Source organism: Staurois parvus, unplaced genomic scaffold (genome assembly GCF_062004578.1).
Source record: "Staurois parvus isolate SC_StPar_1 unplaced genomic scaffold, SC_StPar_1.0 ptg000054l, whole genome shotgun sequence".
In the NCBI taxonomy this organism is placed as follows: Eukaryota; Metazoa; Chordata; class Amphibia; order Anura; family Ranidae; genus Staurois; species Staurois parvus.
In genome coordinates, this window is record NW_028317850.1 from 2,202,457 (window position 1) to 2,229,616 (window position 27,160).

Sequence of the window (27,160 nt, forward strand, 5' to 3'; positions counted from 1 at the left end):
GAATGTACCCTGAATGTCTTGTCTCACAAAACCCGTAGGGGTTTTATATTATCTCTAATATCTATGATGTCTTTCATTTTCTGATGAATTCTATAAAAATGAAAAAGGAAACTTGCTCAATGATAATATCTCGGTGCCCTGAAAGCTTTCAATATTTATTCAACTATTTAAATATATCATATGCTTCATCTACAATACTTTTAGTCAGCCATACAAAAGCCAGCAATAGACAGATCAAAATGTGTCCAGTTCAGCAGCAATTGGCTGAATATCGATCCATCTATGGGAAGGCAGCCTATTCTGAAGTCAACCTACCAATGAACTTCAGTACAACCAGCCTGTCAGATTTTTTCATATGATCACTGCTGGCGGCTGTGGAAGGTTCCCCACCAGCAGAACACAATAACTCTAAAGGAGGGATTCGTACCATCAACACTGGCTGTGTTGGTTGGGGAATTGAGCAATTTTCTTTCCCTCCACCTATTAGTTGGAAGCATATTATAGCATATTATCAGGCCAAAAAATAGAAGGGAAACCTGCTTCATATAAAACGTTATTATTCAGATGAACAATTTATTTATTCAGAAATGTAATTTGCCTCTATGACTAAACTTCTTTCTGAGTGAAACGAGTCAGAATGAAGGACTGAGGTGGATGGAATGTATATCAGGACAATAAGAGTTTATGCAAAGTAGCTGTCTGGTGTGCACCCAACATTTCTTAGGATGAAGGTACTGTATGTTACGATGTCAACTGGTCAAGTCAACTCCACAAAATTTGCCAACAAATGTATTATAAATGGGTCAATCTTAAGGTGCCCATACATTGAGCCAGTTATTGTCAAAGAAAGGTTTTTTTTTTTACTTTCCCTTCCAGCATCTGGCCAATACATTTTACATAACTGACATACAACCACGTAGACGTCAAGTTTGTTGTGAGTAAAAAGTTAGTTTTACAAGAGTATGTATGGCAGGTCATAGATTATGCAATTTTCTCCTCTTCCACCACATGTGGAAGGAAAGAACATATCTCGATTCCGATGGGAGAATCCCTCCCACAGCATTATTGTGTTTTGCTTGCAGAGAGTGCAGGGAGTTTTCCCAGAACACAATGATTAGTGTTGCTGGCTATAGCTGGTGGCACTAATCATTCAGAAACAACCCGACAGGCTGGTTATACACAAGTCAATTGATAGATCAGCTTGTGTACAACCAGTGTGCCCATACATGGATCAAAATTCATATGATCTCTGCTGAACCAGTTGAATTTTGATCCATGTATTACCAGCTCATGCCACAACTATCCTTCACTATTATTATTATTATACAGTATTTATATAGCGCCAGAAGGTTTGCTCAGCGCTGCACATTATAGTGGGGGACAGAACATGAGACAATACAGTAACAAAACAATGCACGAGGGGTTCGAGGGCCCTGCTCTTTTGAGCTTACAATCTAGGAGGGAGGGGATAGTGGTACAGAAGGAAGTGGCTGTGGGGGATGGACTGGTGGGAGGAGTGGAGGAGATCGGCTGTTAAGTGAGGGTGGGGTAGGCTTCCCTGAAGAGATGGGTTTTCAGGGTGCGCCTAAAGGTGAGGAGGGTAGGTGACAGTTTGATGGATTGGGGTAGTGAGTTCCAGAGGATAGGGGAAGTCCTGGAGAAGTCCTGCAGTCGGGCTTGGGAGAAGGAGACCAGGGAGCTAGAAAGTAGGAGGTCTTGTGAGGAGCGAAGAGTACGGGTTGGGTGGTATTTGGGTATCAGGTCGGTGAGGTAGTTTGGGGCAGTGTTATGGATAGCTTTGTATGTCAGTGTTAGTATTTTGAATTTAATGTGTTGGGCAATCGGAAACCAGTGGAGGGAATGACAGAGGGGGTGGCAGAAGAGGAGCGGTTGGTAAGGTGGATGAGTCTGGCCGCTGAGTTCAGGATAAACTGAAGCAGGGATAGCCTGTGTTGGGGTAGGCTGGTGAGAAGGGAGTTGCAGTAGTCCAGTAGTCCAGTCCAATATAATGACCACTTCTGTTGTTACCTGCATAAGATGGATATTTGGCACCATTATTGCATTATAGCATTTTTTAAGTGGAACATGCTGTTTATACACTCACCGGCCATACCTGTTCAATTGTTTGGTAACACAAATTGCTAATCAGCCAATCCCATGTCAGCAACTCAATGCATTTAGGCATCTAGACATGGTGAAGACGACTTGCTGAAGTTCAAACCGAGCATCAGAATGGGGAAGAAAGGGAATTTAAGTGGCTTTGAACGTGGCATGGTTGTTGGTGCCAGACAGGCTGTTCTGAGTATATCAAAAACTGCTGATCTACTGATATTTTCATGCACAACCATCTCTAGGGAAATTGAGACTCATCAGACCAGGCAACATTTTTCCAATCTTCTGTTGTCCACTTTTGGTGAGGTTGTGCTAATTGTGGCCTTCGTTTCCTGTTCTTAGCTGACAGGAGTGGCACCTGGTGTGGTCTTATGCTGCTGTAGCTCATCTGCTTCAAGGTTCGACATGTTGTGCATTCAGCAATGGAATTCTACATACCTTGGTTGTAATGTGTTTTTATTTGAGTTACTGTTGCCTTTCTATTATCTCAAACCAGTCTGCCCATTCTCCTTTGACCTCTGACATCAACAGGGTATTTTTCTCCACGCAACTGCAGCTCACTGGATATTTTCTCTTTTTCTGACCATTTTCTGTAAATCCTAGAGATGGTTGTGCATGAAAATCCCAGTAGACTAGCAATTTTTGAAATACTCAGACCAGGCCATCTGGCACCAACACCATACCACATTCAAAGTCACTTAAATCCCGTTTCTTCCCCATTGCGATGCTCGGTTTGAACTTCAGCAAGTTGTTCACCACGTGTAGATGCCTAAATGCATTGAGTTGCTACCTTGTGATTGGCTGATTAGCAATTTGTGTTACCAAGTAATTGAACAGGTGTACCTAATAGAGTGGCCAGTGAGTGTATAGTCTCAACATAGTCTGATACCCAGTTGGGTCCATCCATCACTGTATGTCAGTGTCTCTCACTATCCTAGTCTGTGTCTGTCCTTTTCCGTTGGACTGTGCCTGACCAAGAGGAATTAGTGTTTGTTAATCTATCACAATGGAAGTCTGTCAATGTGTGTAGGTTTGTGCAAGTGTGTGTTTTGGTTTATGATAAGAATTAACATGCCCTCTGAAATACAACCTATGGAGACCAGGCTGCAGCCTTGAAAATGTATACAGTATCTGAACTCCTCAGTGAATCTCAACACCCTCAAAATTTACAGGAGGGGGGTACATTATCCCACTTATATTTAGTGTTGGTTGTCAACAGTGCTCAGATAATGTACTTTCCACCCCATATATTTTGCACTAGAGCAACAACTCAAAAAGTCACAATTTTAAAAAATTAAATACAGATAAAGGTAAACCACGAGGTAGGTATTAACTTTAAAAGTTTCTTTGCTTTAACTTTTTAAATGGTTAATTCATGTTCCTTCTATGTAATACACAGGAAATGTATTCAACAAAGGTAGCCTAAAACGTATTAGAAGCATAGTTAAATGCTGTATGTAACAGATTGTAGGAAAATATATTCGGGTAGGTTCTATTGATCTCTAGAGATACCCATATCTATCAGTTGCTGGCCTAATGATGCAATAGTTGGTCTAAGGCTGGCCATACATTATACAATTGTCTTGTGCAATGTTCCTTTAGATTAATCAAAAATCATATAATATATATGAGGTCAAACCTAAACACTTTCAATTTGTATGCAATCAGGCAAGCCTGTGCACTACATAGTTTAAGGAAATTTAAAGGAAATTGAATGAGAAAATTGTATAATGTGTGGCCAGCTTTAGGAGCACAACTGACAAAGGCAGACACTTTTATGCCATCAGCATTTGGGGCCAGTATAACCAAGCAGGTTATAGTCAAAGGTCTCCTAGATTGTGAGCTCCAAGGAGCAGGGCCCTCCTATCCCTCTTGTATTGAACTGTATTGTCGCTGTATTGTCTCTCGTTATATTGTAAAGCGCTGAGCAAACTGTTGGCGCTATATAAATCCTGTATAATAATAATAAAGGTACTAAAGTAATCAAAAAGCCAAGCGTTTGGATTAAAAGCCTACCAGATGACATGACAATGGACGAATGAACATTTTCAATCTACTCAACCATTGCTAAGGTACATATGGAATAAAATGGGGAAGTATGGAATGGAATTGGCTGCTTATTATGTACACATGCAAATTTCTCAGCAAAGAGAACTGCAGCTTAGGGCTGAAATGTTTATTACATTCTTAGGAATATAGTAACAAAGCAATATGTAAGACTCTCCACAGTAAAACATAAAGCTACAAGAAAATTTATAAAACTTTGTTGAATTGTTGAGATTTGTAGTTTAGGAACTGCAGAGCAAAATAAAATATTCACTGTCCAAGTGTATTTAAATTTCAGGTGGATATCGGGGACAGCACTGTGGTTAAATGGTTAGCACTTTCACTTGGCAGCACTGTTGTTGTCAGTTCAAATCCCAACCATGGCACCACCTGTCTGGAGTCTTCATGTTCTCCCTGTGGCTGCGTGGGTTTCCTCCAGGTACTCTGTTTCTTCCCACACTTCAAAAACATGATGGTAGGTTAATAGGCTCCAATCTAAAAATTGATCTAGTATGAATGTGAGTTAGGGACCTTGGATTGTACACTCTTTCAGAGCTAGAAACTGATGCAAATGTAAAATATATGTATAATGCTGAATAAATTGATGGCACTATATAAGTACCTGTAAAAAATAAATATGCCAAATAAAGAAGACAACAAAAGTGACTGTGTACAGCAGTCACCATATAACTGGATTTTGTATTACCATTATAAAATTGTGAACCATCATGATGATCAAATGCAGAGGAATCATGCAGCTACATCAACCAATCAAGCACTTTAATGTCTAATATGAAATGTAATAATTATCTGGCATTATCACACTCTCAAATGCAGCCTGATTATTTAGAGATTAGATCAAAAATAGCCTAATCCATCAACTATTCAGGTACCTTAGTTAACTGTACACCTTTTGACTAAAAAGTATATTACAAGGCAAGGCCATCATGTCACTAGCAAATATCTGTGAAAATATCTGCATTAAGTACAAGGCTTTGTTCAAGTGGAAGAAAAGCAAAGTAAACAGAGCATAATCTTATTTAATTAAGAGTTGTTAATTATCAGTTGCCCTCTGTCTCAGACTTGATCTGATGACTTTGTTTGAAGTGTGCTTCCAGGCCTTTTGTGTGTCCAGTCATTGCAGTGTTTATTCAAGAAAATTGTAAATGTGCTATGCATGGCTGATCACTTCTTGACATCTGCATTTAACAAAACAAATGGCTCCGAGGGCTGTGCTAAACTTCCTATCCTGGACCTGTCAACTGATAATCTAGAAAGCTGTGACTATTCTAACACATTACATTCTGCCACCACAGGAAGTTGGTCATAGATATTAAAGAATGGTAAGGCACAAAGACAGGACATAATAAAAATACAAAATGAGAGAATTGATTTACTTTTGGACAATGTTCAGGCACAATACCATTGATTACACAAGCAGGCCAGTAGGAATCCTAAAGCTGGCCATATGCTACTAGAATTTATTATTATCATTATACAGTATTTATATAGCGCCAAAGGGTATGCTCAGCGCTGTACAGTAGCAAGGGGGACAATTTAGGCTGATTCCTCCTTATTTGGCTGAAACTTGACAAAAGTTGATTGCTTATCAACTTTTATCAAAGAGACCTGTCCAAAAATTATTGGACAAAAAGAAAAAATTCACATAGTGCGTTATCTTCATTAACTCAGGTATAAACGCATGTGTATTCCGCATTATCTTCACTTCACTATCATTATCTTCACTTTTGGCACGATTAGTGATCACGAGTGTTTGTGCAGAATACACATGCGTTTATACCTGAGTTAATGAAGATAAGATGCACTATGTGAAGTTTTTCTTTTTTTCTGAGGTTTTATGGTTCCATAAATCACTTTGGAGGCTGTTTGAAACAAGAAGGTTTTGGAATTTTTGAAGGTTTCATATTTTTATGACTTTATTTTTTGTAAACGCTTTGACATTTTGGATTTGGTTTTTATATTGTGTTTTTGATTTTTCTGGACACTGTGGGACTATATTTATCATATTTTTGATCTAATTGCAGAAATTGCCACGTCACCAATAGGACCTCTTTGGGTAAGCCAGTGACCCCAATACTCCTGGGCTCTCTCCAATTACCAGGTACTCTTAAACAGCCGTTTCCACCATAGGATCGTATTGAAAGACAGAAGAGATCCTCCTAGTGTAAACCAGTAACTTTATTTCCAAAAAAGCAATTAAAATGCCCACTCACATGTCAGAAACAGAATATCAGCTTTTTCCCATGTTTCCCTTTTTTTTTTTCACTGAGGATGTGAGCACGCTGGAAAATTTATGAAGTTTGTGTTAGAGTTCAATATATTTTTTGTCACAAATGTTTGGGACGTTGCTTGTTGGACACTTTAATTTGGGACTTTTGCTTGTTGGACTTTGATTTATAATTTTTAAATTTTATTGTATTATTTGTATTATTTGCACTGTGTCATATATGAAGATGGCAGTCCAGAGTGGATTATACAAAAGCACTTTCAGACCTTCCATTATTCTTGAGGGTTAATTGTAATGGTGAGCTGCTCTCCTATGGGATTAATCACTGGGTGTTTTTTGATTTCCACTTTATCAGTACAACAATGGCAGGGAGATTTTCATTTGCATCTTGGGTGTCTAGTCATGGACGTCTAGATGTCTATATGACTATAAATTATTTATGATTGCTGTTTTGTATATTTTCTGAATTTCTGAATTTCAAATTTAGCAGCATAGACAGGCATTCCTCTGTTGTAGAATTCAGAATGCTCTGATATCACCGTCCTGTCTCTCCATCTCGTCCAATTAGAGAATGCTTTGCAGTCATTGAGAAAATGGTGCTCGCGATGAGCAGGTGACTTCCTGGGTTCATATTGCAGCAATGCAGGCACTAGACAGGGGACCTGGATGCTAGCGAAGAGCATTGTAATACCAGTGTCTACTACAGTGATGTCCAGCTTCCACAGGGATCCTGCAGGTTTGGTACACACATACATACATTGGTACATCATTACAAGAAATGTTACAGTGGAGCTCTAGTCAAAGCTAAAAAAAAATGAAAATCAGCAGCTACAAAAACTGCAGCTGCTGACTTTTAAAAAACATCCACTTACCTATCCCATGATCCAGCGGTGTCCTCACCACAGCCGGTTTAACTAGCCAACCTTGCTCCCCGGACCAGCATGTTAAGTGTGGGCACACAACTGTCACAGCTTGCGGCTTAACAGCCGGGTGCCCACTGTACATGAGAGAGTAGCGCTGCACCTTGTGAATGGTACCATAGTCTTCTGGGACCCATCACGTGTCCCAGAAGACTACAGGGAGGGAGGTGGGAGGACAACTTCTGCTTCTGATCACCCAGGTGATTGCAGTGGAAGTGGAAGCGGGTACCTGTCAAAACAGAGTACCATTTCCTCATGGGGAGCGGGGGACCAGTACTTAAAGTGCAACTTCCCCTTTTGGGTAGAGCTGTGCTTTAATGTTGCCCATCATTGAGACAAGAAAAGGGAGCGGGGGACCAGTACTTAAAGTGCAACTTCCCCTTTTGGGTAGAGCTGTGCTTTAATGTTGCCCATCATTGAGACAAGAAAAGTGAATTCTATTCCCCACAAATATCTTACATGATTTCATTGAACATAGTGGTTGATTTACTAAAACTGGAAAGTGCAAAATCTGGTGCAGCTCTGCATAGAAACCAATCAGCTTGCAGGTTTTCTTGTCAAAGCTTAACTGAATAAACTGAAGCTAGAAGCTGATGCACATGCACAGCTGCACCTGATTTTGCTCTCTCCAGTTTTAGTAAATCATCCCCCTAGTATTTATTTAAAGGATAGAGACATTTTTTAACAATTTATACAATAGGTAGCTTCTGTTTTTCTTGACCTGCAGTACATTTGTATGCACACAGTGATGTTAAACATGTCGATGGATTCAAACAAGCATACTATATCTACAAATAAGATGAATTTTCTTCACATGATCCTTAACGTCAAGAGTTAAGCTGTTACTTAGCCAGAAAGGTATTTTCATCCTCCATTGAACAGCCATTAGTGTTGTTCACAGCAAATGACATAAAGAACTTGAGATGACATCTCCAAACATTCTAATTAAACTAATTACTCTACTTTATGTTCCATTCAACAGATGCCTGATAGATTATCAGAGTCACAGAAGTGATTTTGCTTGGACATGTCAGACCTGGATTAGTTGTGATATGATCAACTCTACCCTATAGACTTCCCTTTGACTTTGTATTTAAGAGAACAATGCTAAATATTTTGGTGGTGGCGGAGAAGGGGGGGGGGTTCTATGCAGGATGAGAGGTATTTTCGCAAAACTGATTTTGACATGAACTTATCAATATTGCTGTCAAAACCAAAAACTCTCACTTTATTCCACGAGCTGCTTAGGTAAAGCTGGAATTTTATTTCTGTGGACATGCAACATATTGAGGGTAGTGAGAGACCAAGATCAGGTCCAGGACACACTGAGGAGCAATTAAAAGCAAACCTTCTACTAATATGTGGGGCTTTCATTGCTGATGTCCATTCTCCTGGTGGTTATATTGATTTTGTGACTTTGATGTTTTCTGAGTCATGGACTGAGTCATGGACCTGAAACAAATGATGCAGATCAGGAAAGTCAGACCAAAATCAGGAATTCTTAGCTGCGTACTTGTTCAAAGTCATTGACTGAAAGAATTGAGGCTAGAGGGTCAGTGTGACAGTCAATCAAATAGTATTTACAGAATGAGAAGTCAGCAGTGACAGCCTCCATGTTTCTCTGACGTTTCTGTTAGGCCACGTTTGCGTGTTTGTCTTGTGATAGCATAGGGCAGCCCATTCAAGTACAACGACTTACAACAAATGCAGTAAAGTAGAACCTGCACCTTTTTTTTGCAATGAGCCTGAGTGCTTTTTTAAATGTGTGTTTTGGCACATCTCCCAACAAAGTACCTGTTACCAACATTTGAGATGCCATTAAGAATTAATGAAACTGTAAGCGTGATGCATGTTTTATTGCATTTTTTGCACATTTCTAGGAATGTGTGCAGAAACACGGATTTCTGAAAGCCAAGGTGTAAATGGAGCCTTAAAGCTCATTATGTCTTTAAAGTGACTCTATCATGAGAGACGTACTGGAACTGCAATTGCTGACTTTCTTCAAAATTGTTTGTTTCCTGGCTGTGCCTAATGTTATTCCTACTTTAACTGACATGCTTGAAACATGCATGCTGAAAATGAGTAGTAGGATTCTATATCTCTTTATTAATTGCTGGTGATTGGCTCAGGAAGCATTGAATCCAACGTATCAACATTTCTTTAAAAAAACCCTTAAGTTCACCTCCCCCAATGACCCCATTGCATTTTAATGCATTTACATTCCAGAAATAGTGAAAATTTGACAAAATCTCAAGTGTTTCGCTAAAAATTTGGGATAATAAAAACTCTCGGTTTCGCTCACCCCTAGTTCTAAGCTACCCACAGACATGAGACAACAACGCAGTGGAAAAATGGCCCAGCAGAACCACCATAGAATGGCTTTTTGGGGTAAATCACGAAGGTCTTGCCTACATTAGCTTTAAATTCTGAAGAGTGATCCACACTGGATTGATTTTCAGAGGGCATTTGGCAGTTGGTGAGGGGGTGAGGAGGTGTTATATTGCCTCCTTTTTTAACCCCTTAAACCATTGCGTGTGGTTGTGGGGCACCCCCAGTTGAATGGGTTGCATTCTGTGGGCAGCACTGCCGCTGAATGCAACAGCGGGGAAACTTTTCTGAGCCGTGATGCAAAGCATCATGGCCGCAGCATGCGTACACCCCTTTCTGCAGCCTTCTCAACTGCATGTTTTTACCATGCCTCAACCATAGATGTAAACCAGACCTAACTGTGTATGTTCAAAAAACCTACCCCAATCACTGTTTCTCACATTGTACACGTTTTGCTAAGAGTACATGAGGAGTGACATGAGTGTGGTTGAATCATGGCAGTTTGAGTTATGGGAAGCATCATAATATCTGATAGATGTCAGTGTAAGATTCTTTATATACAATATATTTATATTTTAATAGTGGAGATGAGGAGAAAACAGCCAGTTATGAAGCTGAGGGACATGTATGAATTATTCTATGAGCCTATGAGATCTACTACCAAGCTACCAAGCACCTTTTTCAATGAACAAACTATATTCTCCAATTTTCAAGTGATACTTAAAGTGGTTGTTAACACTTTCATATACTCAGTGAAGTGATACAAAAAATTAAACAAATCTGCCTACATAAGTTGTATCTATTTATCTGCACTCTTCTGTTCTCTACATCCATTCAAAGTCCAATATTTATAAAGCTTGTCTGAGCTGTCAGAAAATAGAGGGAAGAGAACTCAAATACACACTGCAGAGCTCAGGGAGGAGAGCTCTGCAAGCTAATTGGAGGGAAGGGTAACCCCCCACCACACACACACACACAGGAAGAGGGCTGAGGCTTGTCAGAAATGATTTGTGCTGATAGCAGAGCAATGAGGCAGCAGACAGAAATGACAATTAGTGCTCTTGAAAAGGACAAGTACCCACTATAGAGGGATATGCTTTGCTTTTTTTTTCTTGCCTGAGTTTTACAACCGTTTTCGGCCACACAGCAATAGAATTTCCTCTAATATTTTCTTTTTTGGATTGTTAATTTAAATTTTCTAATGTTTAATGGGGTCAAATCAACATTTGTGTTTGACTGTAGTGGTGAGAAAATTTGAAGGAGCAGGATGGAAAATTTAAATGAATGCAAATCTAAGTGTGAAGGTGGTTTAATGAAAATTCATAAATGTTGTAATGAAAGAGATTTCAAGTAAAATTAGTTGACTCAATCATGGAAAGAAAGAATGTTCTGGTGAACAATGTTTAAGAATGTCCATACGAACATTGAAATGTAAATGTAGACATGTATGCCCAGTTTTATTCCTATTTGAGCCATCCACAACTCTGCCCCCCAGCTACATCTCTAGCCTTGTCTTAAAATACCAACCAAACCATTCTTTTTTCTCCTCCCACAGCCTCCAGCTCTTCTAGCTCCCTCATCACCTTCTCCCATGCAAGTCTCCATGACTTCTCCAGACCCTCTCCTATCCTCTGCAACTCCTTGCTACAATCAGTCTGACTATCTCCTACTCTAGCCACCTGAAAATCCATCTCTTTAAAAAAGCCTCCACCTAACAAATACATTTTTATTTTCTCTCTTAGCTCCCCCCCCCCCCAGTTAATACTTTTGGTATCGCTTGTCCCTCCCTTTTGGATTGTAAGCTCTGATGAGCAGGTCCCTCTGATTCTTCTTCTGTTGTAATAGAAAATTAAATACATTTTTCTCCACATTTTGCAGCATCTGTTTATTGTTTGGGTCAGAGGGAAATACTTCATAGGGTTTCATTGGCACATAATTTGAATATGAATAAGAAGATCTATTGTTGTCCGCTGCCTTTGGTAAAAGATCTGACCTGCAATCTATGGCCATTCTTAAAGATTCTTGAATCTTTGTTGGCTAGAAAATAGCCTTCTCTATGGCGAGTGTCAAAAATCTCCATTTAATGCAAACGTGATGAACTTGTCTCATTGAATGTGGTTTTGGAATCTTGGTGACTTGGTGAACCCACACAACATTTTCTATCCTTTACCTTGGCAATAATCCTAACAGTATGCATCAATATGTCAGCACACATTACGGCTGAAAGGTTTTGGAGCCATTGTTTGTTTTAGTTCTCTCACCTTTTTTCTCAAAGGTTGAGAATTGTTTGCTTGTCTCCTTGTTCCAGCCTGCTGCCAATGTCAAGTAACTCCCTAAACCGTTTATGGCAATTAATGATTACATTCCATTAAATGACTGCAACATGGGCAGGATTTGTATTCTGTAACCAATTAACCAAAGCATTGTTTTTATGTAAGCTCTGAAAGCATAACCTTTTTAGCACTCTTAGCCAACTTTTTAAAATTAATTTTGAAAATTTTTGATTTTGAAAACAAAATCAAATTGAACATATTAAGAAAATACATGTGTTTGACTTAAACCTATAAATGAAACATATGATGCAGTATATTGATAATTCAGAGAAGGCTTGGTATCCTAAACTCTAAGTTAGTTTGATGTAAATTAAAATTCTAGCTTTATAACTAGAAAAAAACAGAATTATATTTGTCAAGTACATTGATGGGACATTCATTCTTCCAACATGAAGTTTGTCAGTCCAATGAAAGCTAATGGAACATGTTTGAATCATTAATAGAACGCAAGGTTTCTTATGTTACTATTGCTGTATGGAAAGCCAACTTTTCAACTGCTGTCTGTATTCCTATCCCTAGGTGCTCTTTTATATATACTTTGAATTTCTTTTATATTTTTGTCCAATATATTGTATAAAGAACTGTAGATGATCAATATTAACCTTCTTGTATTTACTCCTTTGTATGTTCTTTCTGTTTGATTTTGCTTTTAAGTTCAATATATTTTAATGATCAATATTAATTAGTTCCAGACGCCTTTGCTCAAGAGGGCTTTGCCTGTTTGATTTAGGATATGAAATGTATGACTTTAAAGAATATATTCAAGTACTGTCAAATAAATGTCGACTTAACCATGTGTTGTAAGTATATACAATTATAAGCAATATTCAGCACTGATTCTTGAGGGCAGATTGATACATAGGTTTGTGTTCTGTTATAAGGCCTCGTTGAGATAACTTTCCAATAAAATCCAGAGCTATAAATGATCACACAGATGAATGTGTGTATATTTGTTAAGGAGTCATGCTGTGGTGGCAAGCAACTGAAACTGTTAAATAATAAAATTATCATTTCCTGGATGTAAGTCAAAAAGTATAGCATTTTGTTTACTTTAACCAATTGCTCACAAAATACAATATTTAAAGCTGAACTCCTTGAAAACCACTAATTAAAAAGATGAAATACAGAAAAGGGAGCTGTTTCAGATTCCAAAGGATTTATTATTATCATTATTATTGTGATTATTATTATTATTATTTTTGTCCATCCAGCTCTGACATCTGGAGGGAGTTCTCCAAAGAAAATGTTGCCAGGACTGTGCTGCAGTGCCCTCCTATGAAATACGGAGTACTCAGCCTTCCCCGGATCTCTCCGGAGGATGGTGATATCACTTCCTGCACTACAGCAGCTGGTGGAAAATATAATATCTTTTTTCTTTTGCATGTTGTTTTTAATTTTTTTTTCCCCAGGTTTTTCAGCAAGGGGAATTGGATGGGGGTGGGTCATGCATAAACAGAACACCTGGCAGCACATTCAAGATCCACTTTCATAACTGATTAGAAATATGTAGTTCTTTTTTCTTTGGATATTTAAATGCCACCCTCTGGTTCCTGGACACCCAACCAGTGCTGACAGAGCACATGGTGTCTGCTGATTAAAGGAGGAGATATTAAGAGACAGATGCCAGAAGACTGGATAGGCAAGTCCTCTTAATAACTGGCTCTGTCTGAATATCAATGTCAGTAGGGGCATACCAGTAGACAGGATGGCTTCTCTGGGCAGACTTCTGTGCATCTTCACAGGCTAATCCATATTATTTCTTTTGGATGTGGGAATTGGGCACATGCTCAGAATGGTATGCAAACCCGTGTGCATACATTATTATTATTATTATTATTATACAGTATTTATAAAGCGCCAATAGTTCGCTCAGCGCTGTACATTACAAAGGGAGACAGAACATGTGACAGAACAATACCAATACAATGCAAAACATGAGGGGATCAAGGGCCCTGCTCTTTCGAGCTTACAATCTAGGATATGCATATCGGCGTGCTCATGCACACTTGTGACAGATGTTGGGATCCAATGGGCTATTTAAACTGTGCCAGCTTTGTCTTCAGCCTACTGTGTATCCTGAGACCTTCTGTTCCTGTAGCCTGGCTCCAGTTGCTGACCTGGTTTGTCCTGACTACTCTCTGAACTCTGCCTGCATTGACCTCAGCTTGTCCTTAACCACTGCTTCTGCCTGCTCCATTTGCTACTGTTCCACTGATTGGCTCCTGACCCAGCTTATACCCTGACCACACTCCTACCTGTGCCTCTGTACCTGATTCATCCTGATAGTTTATGACCCGTTCTGCCTGGCTGATTCTTCCTGTGGTCCCTGGTGCCTGCCTACCATCCTGCTCTGCCAGCTCATCTACAGTCTGCTACCAGTATAAGCCTTGTCTACCCACAGTTGCTAGTACCAGTCTGCTTCAGTCAGCTGCCTTGCGTGGACACCCGCTCTGCTGCTGGCAAGACTTACAGGCGCTCGTGCCACTCTGCACTCCTGCACCTTCTGTTCACACCATCAGAGGCCCCAAGCCAAAGGTGTAAGAAAGAGCCTGAAATGGTGAGGAAGGCCTGCTACCAGGTACGTGATATTCAGATCCTGAAGATCATAGGCATGAAGAGATTGAGTAACTGACATGTTATTGATAGGAACTGAAGGGGTGGATACTTTGGAAAAATGTAAACTGTTCTGATCTCTTATTGATGTTCAAAGCCCAACTCCAGGAAAAGTGAGGCTGTGTCCACATTGCAAGGATTTACTTCGTATTTTTTTTTCATTTACCTGATCCTACGCTCCTCCAACAGAGCATTCCCCTGTGCTATGGTAGTGGACTGTCCCTCGGTGTCTTCACATCCAATGAAGGGCTATGGGCCCTACATTGATATTGATGACATAAGACCTTAGACCACTGGAATGTAGGAAAGAAGAAGCTGCAGGGACTGGTCCAGCAGCTTGTAGGAGCCTGTGGCAGCAGAAGATCAGATAAGAAATGAATAAGCTGTTAACCCTTGCACTGTGGACATTGCCAGACTGTAAGGGAAGACTTTTAAGTCTCTTGGAGTTCAGTTTTAACTGCAGGGATGATAATTATATTTAGACATGTGCTTTCAGCTAGAAGAGGGACCCAGCTAACATTCTTATTCTGAATGGGAGGCACTGGTTCATTATAATCAGCTGGTCCACTTTATGTGTTCTAACGAGGAAAGCAGCAGGGTCTGCAATCCTTGAGAGGCAATTAACCCCTGGGGAATATTTCACCAATATTTGAATTCCATATTGCTGAGGATGCCTAAAATGTAATATATCTTAGTGCAAAGTTCTGAGAAAATCAGTAAGTCACTCACACAAGCATGAAGTGACATTTTGGTCATCTTGCAATGAATTTTACAGCAAATTACAGTGGCTGAAGATATAAGAGGAAAGGTCATTTTTTTAATAACAATAAACTACAACATGGCTTGTGTAGCAATTGTATATGTTATATTATTATTATTATTTGCAATATTTGTTCCACCAAAGTGGAGTTACCCTTTTTATTGAAACTGTGCATTGTACATGCCAACTTTTTACTAGCTATGCTGGCTCCCATAGCTGCCTATGCTCATCTTGTCTTCCTTGTGCCATCTTTCTTTTTATCTGTAGATGCAAGTAGAAGAAACTCTGTTTAAGCCCCAAGACACGACTTGGAACGTATGCATAGCTGAACACTTTCTCCCGCCCCCATGGGACAGTGCTGAGGAATCAAGCAGTCAATGACCAAGCACCAGCACTGTTGCATAGAAGCAAGGTCAGTGAGTCACATGCAAGTGAGTCCTCCATACCAGTAAGTACAAAGTAAGAAATTTTGCTTCCCCTGATGAACATAGTAGGGGAGACAAAATATGTATAAGCAGCTTCAGGAGTCTTTATTAAATTGAATGGACATGGGCAAAGAACAACTTCACTTTTAAGTTCAATTCTACTTTAGTGATGGAGAACATTATATAGGTAAAGACTGTAGAACTGGTCAGATGTGATGTTTTCATTATGGAACTGTAAGTGCCAGTTCACACCCATATTGCACAGGTCTACAGATGGGTCAGCAGATTTTGGGGTGGTAGAGCTTGGGATACATGGCGGGAGGATCACATCGAGCGGGGTTTGGGGGGCACATTTGAATGGTTTTGGAAGTGCTCGGGTGGCATTACAGAATCTCAGCGCAAAAAATTTTGTGAATATTAACTTCAACTGTCCAATCATGTGAAAAGCAAACTCTCGTTTACTTTATTTTATGTGCACAAAATTGGATAACTGAAGTGAATCTTCAATCAATGGTGTGAAGAGTCTACACTCTTTTAGTAAATCAGCCAAATAATGGATAATTCCTCCTTATCATCTGCTTTTAAGATAAGTTCTCCCTGTGTCTGTGTGGGATTCCTCTTGGTACTCCGGTTTCCTCCCACACTCCAAAGACATGTTGATAGGATAATTGGCTGTGTATGTATGAATTTGAGTTAGGGACCTTAGATTGTAAGCTCCTTGAGGGCAGGGACTGATGTGAATGTGCAATACATATGTAAAGTGCTGTGTAAATTGATGTAAATTAGATATGAATGCTCCCAATACAGGGTGGTTACTGTGGGGACAAATTGGGAGTCCTAAAGTGCCTTGTCCTAATATTGACTAATTGAAAATGAAAGGAAACTCATGGACTTTATAGGCACTACAACAATATTCATTAAATGCAACGCTTTATTAAACATATACATACATGTTACAAGGTGGCATGGTGGTGGCGTTTGAGGCTCTGAGGCAGTCCAGAGGCCTATATATCCAGCATATCTTTACCATTACATAGACAAATATACAATTGGCTAAAGGTTATCTACCACCCAGGAGAGCCATAATACAGAATATTATCCCACCCCAGAAGGAGTGCCATTAAGTTGTTCGGTCAATTTGTGGGACTTATCCAGGGCCTTGGACTCTTTGTTGAACATTTCAGTGAGACCTTTATACATAATACTGTCCTCGTAGAGTTAACTAAGGTGTATTTTACGAGGGAAATAATCAGTGGCCCTACTATGTTCATCTAATGGGGAGACACTGTCATAGGGCGTGCCGTCCATTTCTCCGGCTTTGCTGGGATCCCCTCATTGATTGGCCTCTCATGGTGTTATTGGGTGCTTTTCTCCATTGTCTATGTGCAGATAAATTTTCTTACATCTCCTGAAGAAGCAATATCATCACAAAACACGTTGAGCCATTATCATCACTATATAAAGAGTACCCCTGTTTAGCTATTGCTGAGATGCGGCATATTTTTTAAATTGTGGGGTCTACCAATAGTATGTGAATCTGCATTGATTTTCTTGTATGTTGCAGGGTTAGGTCGTATTCTTTAATGATTTTATATATGTTTGTATATATTTATTAAAGAGTTGCTGTGTAAATTGATGGTGCTATATAAGTACCTGTAATAAATAAATACTAGGAAAAAATTAAAGTCTCCCCTAAAAAACTGCATTTTGTCCATATTATTATTATATATATAATTTTTTAGATAAATGGGACCTATCAGTTTCTAAGCACACATAAATGTGGCCTTGAAGCCATAACGACACTTTTAAAGAGTTTCCTTCAGTCTCCTTTTTTCCTCTTATTTGAAATCTTAGTGTAAGGTTTGGCCCTCGGATCCCAAAGCGATGGCCCTCGTGCTTACGTCTGAAGGATTAGTGGTTAATGGTTCTTCATCCCTCTTTAGCTGGCTGAAGCTAAACAAACATTATAGATTACTGCTGATGAACAAAAATACTGTATTTTCTTTTGCTGATCTTTTTCTTATGTGAAATAAAAACAGGCTTTAATTAAATTTGATATGATAAGTCTGAATGCCGCATAGTAATAACATGTAAAGGAATCCCAGTTATTCTACCTTCTGAAAATATACATAGACAGTGTGCCCACTGCTGTAAGGAAATGAACACAACTAAATGGATAGTTTATTGCCAATATGTATGATTCCTGTTCAGTGTTGTGCTGAAATATAGTACCACTCAAGGCAAAGTTGTCAAAATTCTTGCTTAAAACAAGCCCCTGTTCACAAATCTATTTAATATTCACTCATAACACTACCAGGGTACCAACATACTGAGGTCAGCAGCAATTCTCACATTATACTACTCTACTTTAGAAATGGCCACTTGTAGTCTCCAGTGGAAGTTGGTGTAACAGGGTGACAATGTAGGAAACCAATTGGGAAACAAGAACAGAGTGTTGTCACTTTATAAAAGAAAGTGTCCAATAGGACCTTCATGACAGGATCACCAATTATTATATCAAAGTAGTATTAAACCCCAAAACCAAAAAATTAATATACCGTATTTGCCGGCGTATAAGACGACTGGGCGTATAAGACGACCCCCCTACTTTTCCTGCTAAAATGTAGTGTTTGGGCTATACTCGCCGTATAAGACTACCCCTCTTCCAATGCACACCAGTGGGAGGAATAGTGCCCCATCATTGATGTCAGTGGGAGGAATAGTGCCCCATCATTGGTGTCAGTGGGAGGAATAGTGCCCCATCATTGGTATCAGTGGAAGGAATAGTGCCCCATCATTGGTGTCAGTGGGAGGAATAGTGCCCCATCATTGGTATCAGTGGCAGGAATAGTGCCCCATCATTGGTATCAGTGGCAGGAATAGTGCCCCATCATTGGTGTCAGTGGGAGGAATAGTGCCCCATCATTGGTGTCAGTGGGAGGAATAGTGCCCCATCATTGGTGTCAGTGGGAGGAATGGTGTCCCATCATTGGTGTCAGTGAGGGGTGGAATAGTGCCCCATCATTGGTGTCAGTGGGGGGTGGAATAGTGCCCCATCGTTGGTGTCAGTGGGGGGGGGAATAGTGCCCCATCGTTGGTGTCAGTGGGGGGGAGGAATAGTGCCCCATCGTTGGTGTCAGTGGGAGGAATAGTGCCCCATCGTTGATATCAGTGGGAAGAATAGTGCCCCATCATTGGTATCAGTGACACCAATGATGGGGCACTATTCCTCCCACTGAGACTTGCTGACCCTGTTCTCGTATGGTGCTGCTGCAGCCAGCATATGTGGTTGCAGCAGCACCTCTACACAGAACACTTACCTGCTGCTCCGGCACTCAATTTTCGCGGGGCCGCTCGGCTCCGCCCCCTCGCCGGTGATTGGCCGCCTGTGTGCCTTTCCTGAGCTACAGTTCTGGCGGGCAATCACCGGTGAGGAGGCGGAGCCGAACAGCCGCACGAACATCCAGTGGCCGAACTGAAGGAGACGCCGCGCTTCCTGGACCGGATCGTCGTGGGACTGGATCCAGGTAAGAGACATCAGCCCCTGCAAACCCCTGTACTTAATGCCGCAGCCCCCCTAACATGTGTACCGGCGTATAAGACGACCCCCGACTTTTGAGAAGATTTTCAAGGGTCAAAAAGTCGTCTTATACGCCGGCAAATACGGTATTACCCCTTACCATTCATTTGATGTGGTGGCTGCATTAGTTTTTTTCTCCTCTGATTTCACCTGGTGATCTGGCAATAACACACCTTCAGTATTAGAGTCTGGATGAAAGAGGAACAGAGACACCTTTAGACAGCTGCATTGTCAGTCTGGGTGAAAGGGGAGTGTTAGATGATCTAACAGTTTTAAATACAGTAACAAATTGAATGCGAACCCCAGCTAACACTTTATAAGCTGTTACAGCAACAGTTTACTTCAAATAAATACAGAAAAAGCGAGCATATTCAAGATAGGTCACAAAAAAGGTTTTTCAGCTAAAAAGCAAGTTTCTTTCCTTGCATGCATTGATCATTGTAAGCACCCCTTCCAGCGGTAAATGGTTTGTCTCAACACTCTAACTACTACATCTACAAGACAGCTTTTGCTTTTGAAAAACAACAGACATACTGACAGGATCACCAGGTGAAAATACAAGAAAGCCAAAAAAAAAAAGGAAAACAAATGCATCAAACACATCTAAGACCTGGTAAGCTGCACAAAAATGATTGTTTGCCTTTGGGTTTAATACCGCTTTAAATATAGTTTCTGCATTAGATTTTAGATCTTTTTACCTTTATTTTCACATGTGATCCAGCCAGCAACACCTCCTGTCTAAGGTGGTCTCCACTCTGGATGCCTGAGGAGCACACCTTTGGACAGCAGCATTTTCAATCTGGGAAGAGGGTAGTGTTAGTGCCCTAGCTGATGTAGACTTCATTAACAAATTTAACTCAATCTACAGCTAACACTTTATAAAAAGTTACAGCGCCAGTTTTTTCATTCTTGTTTTGAACTACCCTCTCGAGGGCCACTGAATTTTTGGGTCTCCCTTAAGCTCTGCACAGCCAGGCAACATGCATTTTCCATGCTTTCTCACAAAGTCAAAAAATCAGTCCTTGAGCTTGGTTTTGTTGTTTTTATTAGGGGTTAACAACTTGCATGGGGTTCAGGGGTATATGGGATGCCCAAAGAACTGTAAAACTCAAGGACAACTTCTTAGCAAACACTGTACAATATGTGGAACAAAAATCAGCAATAGTCTCTTTAAGAAGCAAAGAGTCCCCTTTGGTGTACCTCCTCAGACCCCAGATGAAACTCTCCTCATACACCTAGCTGTCCTGAGGGTATCTCTGGGCAAGGGATTCCAGAATCCACTGTGAAGCAGTCCCAGGTGAAGACTACTTGGGTATTGCACCTGACTGCACTCTCCCTTCTGTGGCCCAAGGGGTGTAGAAGTACACACACTGTCCTGTCCTTTAGCTTAGTGGGTTGCAGTTGCTTTCAGTTCTTATGCTGGGCTGGCTCCTTTTCTGCTGACAGGCTGTCCACCCTAGGAGATTGTAAGGTAGTGGAGATCCTTCTGTCTGCTCCAGCCTGTAGGTCCCCTGGGGCCCTCTCCCAGGCTCCACACTCCAGCACCCTCCTTACTCCATCTTCTACCTGAACACTAGCACTACACCTTCTGCACAGGCTCTCTCACATTTAAGTTTTGCTCTTAGCCACCATGCCCTGCCTCCTGCCTGGGGATTGGCAAAGTTCCCTTAAACAAGCAAATCTAAGCCTCTGCCCTTCCTTCGCCCCTCTTCTAGAAAGTTCCTCCAGTTTCTAGAAGAATGGAAGGGCTCCAGAAGCCCTGACCTGTAAAGCCTCTCAGACTGACCAAAAATACCCTCACTGCCTCACTCCTAGCCTGACTCATCCCAGGCTTCTAACAAGCTTCTGACTAATTAAAAAAAAAACATTTCTACTTAGAAGGCGCTGCATCTGAGATAAAGGTTTTATGTAAATAACACATTTTAGCCACATTTTAATGCTCTTGTACTGCCTGCCAACGTGCCAGGTAATTAAGACAACGGCAGGCAGACTGGATAGTAAAGCACAATTGCATTGCTTCATGTTGCATATTGTTGCATCAAGAATTCTAAGGCATGTCACATTCTCTAGGATTTGCCATAAGCTCCCACCTCCATTGAGGCCAATTGCAAGACACAAAAATGTACGTGTAGAATTTTTTTACATGCTCAGTGCACGTTTTTGAAGTGTTTAGAACATTCACTTCTCTTTTTGTAAAACCAAGGCACATGTGAAAGAGAGCCTAAATGGTTTGTCTCAACTCTCTTAATACCACCTTTGCTGGACAGCTTGGTCTGTTAAAGTAAGTTAAAAAATACTAGACTTACCAGAGAAGTGACAGACATCCACATTACTTTCTCCAGACACTCGAGATAACCACCCTTAGAGGTTTATCAAATGCATCAAACACTTCTCCTCTTTTAAGCCCCAAAGAGACAATATTTCCACTGGAATGCTATTCACATCTAGATTCTTTCAGGATGCATGCTCCAGGGGAGGCATCTCGACACTGTACCAGTCATTTCAGACACCAAATATTAAACTACCCCACCAATTGGGGTGGGAAGCAAACTTAGACATGGATATATCAGAAGGACATTGGACATAATGAATGGAAAGAATTCATAAAGGTATCCTTAACACAACCCTGGGAGAGCCGAATTACAAAGTCCTTTTCCGGTGGTATTTAGTCCGAAGCTTCCCCTCTTTGTTTCCAGGGCTGTGGACAGGAAGGTACCATGCTTCATGTATAGTAGACCTGCCCTAAGGTTTGGCAGTTGTGGACTAAAATATTTACCTTCATAAACTCCATAACAACTGGTAACATACCTAAAAATTCATGAACGGCACTCCTGAAAGATATCCCTGTTTCTGTCAGCGAAAACGGTGAATGCCAAGGCATGGAAGTCCCCAGTTGTTCTAATAGCCTCCACTATGAACAAACTTGCTTGAATTATGCTTCATAAGGAAGTGGCCAGCATCTTACAAGGTAAACAATCCAAATTTAATAAGATCTAGGACCCCTGGCTCCAATATCTGGAGTCTACAGATTAAGTGGGGGGAAAGACCCTGCACTGGGGAGCTACTGACTGAGGCACACCCACATCTTTCTCATCTCTATTTCCTACTTTTCTCTTTCTTATCCCTCTCCTTCATTCATTCCTATCACCTTCGCTTATGGATTGGCCATTATGTTTTCTTATGAGGTTTACATCCTAGAACATACAGTAGGTCCCCTACTTTTATTTTTACATTTATTTTTTATGTATACTACTGTGTCAAAGTTTTAGGTAGTTTTGAAAAAATGCTGTAAATTAGGAATGCTTTCAGAAATATAGGAGTTAATAGTTTATATTTATCAATTAACAAAATGGAAAGTAAATGAACAGAAGAGAAATCCTAATCCTTATCCTATATCCCGCTATAAAAATCCTGTATACTAATAATAATAAAATCAATATTTGGAGTAACCACTCCTTGCCTTCAAAACAGCAACAATTGTTCTAGGTACACTTGCACACAGTTTTTGAAGTAACTCAGCAGGTAGGTTCTTCCAAACATCTTGGAGAACTAACCTCAGATCTTTTGTATATTAGACTGCCTCAAATCCTTCTGTCTCTTCATGTAATCCCAGACAGACTCAATGAGGTTAAGATCAGGGCTCTGTGGGGGCCAAAACCATCACTTCCAGGACTCTTCCAGGTTCTTCTTTATAGTGAAGATAAATCTTAGTGAATGCTTGGAGTCGTTGTCCTGCTGCATAATAAATTTGGGGCCAATCACACGCCTCCCCGATGGTATGATATGATGGATAAGTATCTGCTTGTATTTTTTAGCATTGAGAACACCATTGATCCTGACCAAATCTCCAACTCCATTTGCAAAAATGCAGCCACAAACTTGCCAGTATCCTCCACCATGCTTTGCTGTTGGCTGCAGACACTCATTATTGTACTGCTCTCCAGTCCTTCAGCAAAAAAACTGCCTCCTACTACAGCTAAATATTTCATATTTTGACTGGTAAGTCCAGAGCACCTGCTGCCATTTTTCTGCACCCCAGTTCCTATGTTTTCATGCAAAGCTGAATATTTTAGCCTTATCACTTTTTGGCTGCAATTTGTGCAGGAAGACCACTTATGGCCAAACTTCTACCAGTTCTTTGCAGATGGCACTGCTGGGCATCTTCCAGTGTTGAAGGGAAGCAAGCATGATGTGTCTTTCATCTGCTGCATTAAGGTTCCTTGGCCGACCAATGTGTCTATGGTCCTCAATACTGCCCGTGTCTTTGTGCTTCTTCAAAAGAGCTGCTTGAACAGCACATCTTGAAACCCCAGTCTGTGTTGAAATCTTTGGCTCAGAGAGACCTTGCTAATGCAGTATAACTACCTTGTGTCTTGTTGCTGTGCTCAGTCCTGCCATGGTGAATGACCTGTGACATTAAACTGTCTTCAACAACCTCAGCTTAGTAACAGAGTTTGGCTGTTCCTCACCCAGTTTTAAGCCTCCTAAATGGCTATTTCTGTTTGTACAAACCTGTACAAACCGTTGTACAGCATTGTATGTTACAGTAAATTATCATCTCTAAAAATGGATAAGGCCTAGACAGAGTTCTATTTTGCTAGGTAGAATGTGTAAACAAAAAGGGGCTTCACGTGCTTGTGTTATGTATAGATCCTCATCCCACAATACTCTGTGGTGCTTCATGCATCTATTTTGCCATCTACTGTGCCTTATCCAAGTCTTTGTCCTAAATGAATGTTTGTAACTCTTTTGTTCTGCCAAAACAATAACAATTGTTGAAAAAGAAAAATAATAGACTTACTGACTGGATCACCAGGTGAAAATATAAGAAAAAGCGTAACAAAGGAAACTAATGCAGCCACCACATCTAAGAATTTGTAAGCTGCAACAGAACATTTTTGGTTTTGGGGTTTAATTAATACTGCTTTAAAAAAAAAATCTACAGATAAAAAAAATACATGAAGTGTATATGAGATTTTAGTGAATGTGTTTACATACTGTATGTATTACACTTCTTATGCACACAGTTTAGCTGAGTGTTTCATAGAACAAAACCTGCTTTTAATAGGAAACATTCTTGCTATACTTTGTTATAATGTGCTTCTAAAGTTTAAATTGTTCCACACACGTCCATACTACAATTTTGAACAATTTCTATAAATTACAAGGTGCAACCGATATGCTGAGCATTTTGTTTACATTCTGAATATTTGTCCCTCATTACCATGAAAAAGAAACTTCCAGGAAACAGCAAAATGTGTTGGAATAGTATTAGTTAACAAAATAATTGACTTGTAAACCTTGCATCCTTTACATGATTTACTAACTAGTGTTGAATGTAGTAAATGTACCCTAAAACAGTCAGGGTAGTATAGCGTGCCAAAAAAGCCTTTATGCAAAGCGATTAAAATGGAATCCTAAGGTCTACATTGTGGTAATCAGTGGTGTAAAGTGATAAGGGTGATAGGTTTATCAGATGGAAAATGCCAAGCCATAAATCTTTACAATATTTTTTTTTTCCGTCTGGGCAAATGGTGTATTGCCAAGAAAAGCCTTTGGATCTTATTTATTTATGTGGCTGATTGGGCTTGTGCTGTGAAAATGTCTCCTCCACAATCCATCCATCTCCATCATCTGCACAGTAGAGTTCTTTCCAGCTGACTTGCTGTACCCTGCATGTAACACATGTGTGCCGGATATACCTGTAAATTCTGCCACCCGCTTTGACTTGATTGTAAAACACAACTGCGGCTCTGTTTTTATAATGGCAACAAACATTATTTGTTGATTACTAGTATTCAAGCCATTCTCGCTGTAACTGACCTGAAAGGGCTAAAACTACACTAATAAATCTGTAGCATTAACAGATTTAAGATGTTTCTGCACTCAACAATTCTTTTGCAGATATCAGATTTTTGATAGCAAGACTGGTTGGTTTGTAGTGAATGCAGCTTCATCTCCATTCACATTCACTTTGCTCAGTTAACAGTATATATTCCTTAAAAAAAAAATCAATCTCTTTGTGTTGGGATTTTTTTTAAATACACCAGTTATCATTGGAAGCATGTCTAAGGAGACTTTGCCATTCATTATAGGCTCAGTAAACTCATACATTCAATTTCAATGAGAAAAAAAAATTATTGTTGTTTGCATATATTTTCCAGCATGCTGGAAGATTGCCACAACCAACTTTCTGTTTCAAATGCCACTTTTTGCATTGACATACCCCCTTAGACCCAGTCTGCCCAGATAGTATGGCCACCTGCTGACTTGGCACCATCCACAGGCAGCTTAACTCTTTTTAAAGAATATGTTAACTCAACATTTCATATTCCTGGTATGTGTATATTGTACCATGTACTTATGTTAACAAATCTTCTCTTTGTTTTGCTTCCTTTATGTGAATTACCTGATGATTCTGCCAGTCCCCCTGCTTTCATATTTCAAACTGACCACACTAGGCAGAGAAGCATATCTATTTCAGCGTGGTTAGTTTTCTGGCTTGGCTGACTTCCAATGATCAGACTTGTGTTGGCGTGCCCTCCATGCACAGGCATTCACTGGGACGATCATTGTATTGCTGTTTCTCCACCCCTAGCTCTCTAAGTCCCTTATGCAGCTTAGAACAGAGGTTGTGCGATCAGTTATTAAAAAAAACAAAATGCTGCGGTCCAGGGTTGTGTTCCAGCAGATACCTTGGAGTGGCAGAGGTGCTGGCCAGCTTCCTTGCTCTACTCCAGCTGCATACCCTGGTTCCTTCAGCACCCACCCCTGTGAAATTGCTCTCATGTTACCTTTGGTTATATGATGAGCTTGTTACTCTAGTCTGCTAAGTGAGTTGCCTAACCTGTTTACAATTAAAGTTACTAAAAGTCTACACTTTTTTTCTCCTTCTTGTTACATATTTCAGAGCCAGCTTCTGCTCGTACCTACAGCCAACCTGTGAATGGAGTTTTACCTTTTACCCAATATTCCATACTCGACTTTCTTATACTTCTAACCATCCGTATGGATTACAGGACTGTTTGAGTTTACACCAGTAATCTATGCGTCTAAATGTATCTATTAGGATAGAGTCCAGATAGATCCTTGCACTGTCTATACATCACTCTTCATGTCATGTGTGCAGCTGTCTTTATCTCTAAGATGCTTGTGGCCACATCTTCATGATTCTTATTAATTTTAGTAGCAAAATGAAAACTGAATATTAATCTAAACCACTGCATGCAGCACTTTGCCGGATTTTATTAGTTAGGGAGAGTGCCCTATGGGATGAATTACTGAATGTTGACCTGGAATAGAATTATGTACATATCAGGTGCCCAAGAACCGTCTTGCCCAAAAGCTTGGCTCTTTGGACAGTCCATGCTCAACGGAAATCAAGTGTTTAAGGCCTAACTCTAGGAATACTGACTTGAAAAAGTTTGTTTGCACCCAGCAATCCTTAAGAAGAAGTCGGAAGTGACGAAACGCGTCAGAGTCGTGACGTCAGACGCAATATCGGAAGGAGGGGCGCGGCCATCTTGGTTTTGGAATTTGGCTGTGTGAATTACTGGAAGGATGGACGGTTCCTATATCTGATGTAAAATGGAAATAAAATATATGTGTTACCCTTATATACGCCACTGAATTTGTCCTTTCTGCCTTATGAGGAGCGGGGGAGATTGAAGTGGATACATCCGCAGGGAGGAAGTAGCGACTACCCTGGAGTGCTTGTATTGCTAGTTTAAATAGAGGGTAATTTTATGAAATCCTACTAAAGTGTGGAACCACTTAATTGAGCACATTATCACGG